This window comes from Plutella xylostella, chromosome 6, assembly GCF_932276165.1.
Source record: "Plutella xylostella chromosome 6, ilPluXylo3.1, whole genome shotgun sequence".
NCBI lineage: Eukaryota > Metazoa > Arthropoda > Insecta > Lepidoptera > Plutellidae > Plutella > Plutella xylostella.
This window is the reverse complement of record NC_063986.1, coordinates 10,382,233-10,387,111: the sequence shown is the minus strand read 5'-3', so window position 1 is coordinate 10,387,111 and position 4,879 is coordinate 10,382,233.

The following is a 4,879-nucleotide window of genomic DNA, read 5'->3' as shown; positions in this document are numbered from 1 at the left end:
TATTTTAATTTATTGCATGGAAAACCAACAGCTTTATACTAATAACAAGTTAATCTTATTTAAACATAAATAGACGAAAAGCTAATTATAGGTTTTCGCATATGGAGACGATATAACAATAACAACACATACTCACCTAATAATAAATTCTACTTAGATTATACTTATGCTACTTATTTATTTGGTATCTATTACGTACTAAAGTTAGTTATAATATGTTTTCTAATAGAACATAAGCTGCCGCTAAAGAGGTCCACACTATTACTATTACACATCTGGTTAAAAGTATTACTAGCTCTTACTAAGAATGAATTTTGTCTGTAGTTGCTGTTACATTGAGGAATACTAAGAAGCGGTCTGTAACGCGTTCTTCGCCACGGAACTCTTAAACCAAGTTTACCTAGCAGATCCGTCCGGACTGTCCAGTCAACGTAACCTGGAAATATTTTAATTAAATAAATTATATCGCTGATATTCCTTCTTATGTTGATGAACCAACCCTTGGTCGGTTAGATAACCGACAATGGAGAAATTGACATTAAATACCTATTTCTCCATAGTCGGTTAGAGCATAACCAGGTATTAGTGGTCGACTTTTGACACATCTGTCAAGAATTTTATATGGAGATGACGTATAATTGATGAACGGTCCGTGGTCGGTTAGATAACCGACAATGAAGAAATTGGCCCTAAATCCGCAACGTATTCCTGGTTAATGGGTCTTCGTCAAACTAAACGGAAACTTGTTAGTCTTTGATATGACTTGGACCACAGGAGACCTTGAAAGTCCAGTGTAAAGACTGTTTCTCCTATTCCCTTTACTGTAATTTGAACTGTAAATTGGTCGCTAGATCCTACTACTCCATCGAGTTATTCAGTTTGGACTGTGGTTAAGAGTGTTTACTTCTATGAAATTGTTGGTTAAAGTTTGAATACAGCCTATTTCCATAGAACAACTTGGACTTGGGTGTTTTTCCCATGATACCTGAACTATTTCAGTAGGGTGCGTCTATCAGTGTAGACTATAGAAGCATGAGTACTTATCTATGGCCGCCGGGTTACAGCTTATGGCACAGTAGGTGTAACGCCTGAGCATCAGAACGGAAAACTCTGAATTTAATAAAAAAAAGTCTATTGTAATGGATTCTGCTATAAGTACATGGGGTGAGTCTCAGGGTGAACGTAAGGAGCCTCTCCCAGTGACGTCACCTAAATGTAGATTCCTTATTCTTGCTGCGCGAACAGTCAGCAACTGATAATCTAAGAACATTATTGCAGAAGATTATAAGCTCAATCCAAATATTGCTACCCTATAGGCACTCGTAGATTGTCGTGAATAAGATAAAACCTAATGAAGAAGCATTTCAATAAAACATCAACATGTTCGATAACCATAAGCAAACTCAAATAAACACAGCGTAAACCCCCGTAAGTCCTCTCAGCATTACCTACAATACAAGTGTTAATACCCTGAGCAGTAAAATAAAGTGTTGCACCGGGGTAGGTACCAACGGCCACTTATAGAGTGTCTGGTTTCCGTTCAACAATCACCCTTATGCAGGTGGCGTACGGATCACCGGTGTCGGGGTTTATACCGTGTGTAGTAATAACAGGGAAGTGGCTCTCTGGGAGAGTTGAACGCAGTGCGCACAGTGGGTCAAATGTTTGTTTGTGGAAATTATGAATAAGTTTGCTTAGTCGGAAGTGAGTGGATTGTGATGCGGGTTGCTAAAAAGAGTTAGTGCAGGTTTGGCCTTTTTAGGGTTCCGTATTTTAAATGGTAAAAATTGAATGCTTATTAAATCACTAGTCAAAATCAGTTATGTCAGAGCAATCAAATGAAGAATAGATATTATGAAGTTGAAATTTTAAGCATAACATAATCAAAACTAGGGTCCTTCAAAACAGGGTACATATTTCTTCATGTTTTCATATAAATTGATTTGACAATGTTTAGATAGACAATTATAGGTATTTAGATCTTTCGTCATTTATTTAGATACACAATAATACCTTATCTGAAGACAAAAAAAATAATTTTGTAGAGCTGTCAAAACCTTAAATTATTTGTTTAAAATTCGAGTGTTTCCGTGAGTATAATTTTTCACTGGGACAATTTATAGTTTGACAGCTATAAAATTAGTTCTGCCTTCAGAATCGACATCAATGGTTGCTGTCCCGAGTTACAAAAAAACACCAACTTAGCATGTACTGCGAATAACTTCGTAAATTTACAACGCAAAACCCAGTTAACCCGGCGGAAAACCCAGTTAAAAACACAAAGACCCGCAATCCAGCCCACTGTGCACTGAGCGCAAGATTGATAGTGCTTCTAAGTGTTCCCCCGCCATCACCTCGCGTCGCTCCTCGTAGAATTGTCGGATAACACAACTTATGCGACTACCGGCGATATTACCACTTGAGACTGGGAAAATGTTTGTGTAGTTCCGCGGGCTTCACTCCGCAATCTGGCCGGGTTACCTCGAGGGGTGGGTTGTTCCGTTTAGTTACGATTAGACGCAGCATGCTTTTTAGTCGGGTTTCCTATGATGATTTATGGGCAAAAAGTGGTTAGGTTTTTAAGACCACTCTTTAGTTAATTTATTAAAAATAAGACGTAAGTATATTTTTCTATTTGTCAGCGTCTCTTTAACATCACTGAATGGATTTTCTCTGTGGTTTTTCATTATAAAGAGCTTCATTTAAATCGGACGAGAAAGAGTTATCCTAAAAACTCGTTTTCATTATAACGGATTTCCACACGAAACCATTCGTCATCCTTTCATGATAATTATGTATACAGATCTACGCTGCGTATAAGTAGTTAAGTAATGTACTTAGTGTATTGGCTGAAAACCAGCTATATGGCCTACCATAGCATCAAGCTAAGCTAGAACCCGTTTCAGTACCGGGAAGTAACACTCTTGCTATTTTTTTAAATTAATTTTCTTTACTTTTTTGTATTGCCTCTATGTCTGTTTGAAATAAATGTTTTTTTCTTTCTTTCTTTCTTATCAAACTAACGTGTAACTTGTTTGTCATTAATATATATATAGAGCAATCTAGTGATCACATTGCTAATAGAGCGGTAAATATATCGTATGAAATTCTGTGTTAGTTACAAGCCCCAATAATACATCATGATCCATCTTGCAAGGGCTCCCGCTACTTAGTTTAATGGGCTGATACATCACAATATTCATAATATAAATATAAATGATCTCAAGCTACAGTAAGAGTAGGTACATGAGGAAATTTTAAGTGATTGGTATATTTTGTAGGACATTTTTTAGGTACTATTTATCAACGACCAAAACTTTTACATTTGAATTAGAATCGGGCTTACTAAACAAGTGAGCACTAACCCCCAAATTCATAAAGCTTTTTGACAATTTACAATCGGTTTAAAATTGACGTTGTGACACACGAATTTCAACTTTTTCAGTGACGTGAAGAGTCGAAACTCGTGTGTTTCAAAGTCCATTTTAACCTTGTTGTAAATTTACAATACGTTCTATGAATTTGAGGGTAAGTATACAGGATATTTACAGAGAGTATTTATTAAACCAAAAAAAAAAAAAACACTATTTTAACTGTTGCACTGTGCTTTGATGAACATTAATCTGTACCTCTCTATCGCAAACTTGTTGTTTCAGATTCAAAATGTATTGAATTTGAAACTAATTACTTCGTAAATGCTATTTCGTTTTGATTTCGCGATAAGGCCCCTGAGTACCTTTGCCACCTAGATACGTAACTTGTTGAAGTTAAACCGGTGCCAATCAGTGATGGCAATCAAAACTTCTGCAGATCATTCACGATACTCCAGGATATATAGCAGCTAACTTTGAAGACTAGAACATCCAAATGCCAAGAGGCTAGAATGTTGTCGGTGAAATTCTGAACAATATTTATTACCAAAATGAGTGAAAAAAGATATGTACAGACAAATTGAGAACCTCCTTCTTTTTCAATGTCGGTTAAAAACGAAACTAAACCTACACTCGACGACGATGGACGTACCTGACATACTTAAACCTTTAACTTAAGTACTAACTAAAAGGCTCCGTTTTTCACATTTAGTTAAGTACAAACTTGAGTTCTACTGATCGACAATTTTATTTAGCCAATCACTTCGCTGCATCCATACTTGAGCTATGCTTAAAGTGTGAAACTGAGTGATTGTATTAATTACATATTTTTGTAATCGAGTTCGTTCTATTCTAACAGCATGTCCTAAAGTTAAAACGAGGAGAATAGGTGAGGATGGGCCGGGCAAGGACCCATTAGCACTGTGGGAAACTTTTCATATTTACCCAACCTGCAGGTCCGTTCCTACAAGACCCGCCGCCGCCGGCCACATCCCAATATTGCCGAAAATCAATTAGGTAAATAATGTAATTTTGAGGGATTATTCACACAGCATAGTTATCATATTATAGTTAGACGACCGACTGGCGTAGTGGTTACTGCTGACTGCTGAGCAGAAGGCCCCGGGCTATTTGTTTAAAGACAGATATTTTTACTCGGGTCTTGGGTGTTGATATTTATATTTAATAATATATGTATATCTATCTATGTATTTGTGTAGATATATCAGCTGTCCGATACCCATAACACAGGCTCTGCCTAGTTTGGGGTCGGATGGCCGTGTGTGAGATGTCCCCACATATTTATTTATTTATTTATCCGCTATCGCCGTACCAATAGTGGACCCGAAGTACACACAGGAGCAATGAAAAAGTTCTAGTGACATATTATAATATGGAACGTCACTGGTAGATGGAACTTTTTTATTACACGTGAGTGTATATGGTTCACCCCATATACAATATCGGTGATTTATATTCACTAACTTGTGTACTTACTGCTTAAAAAC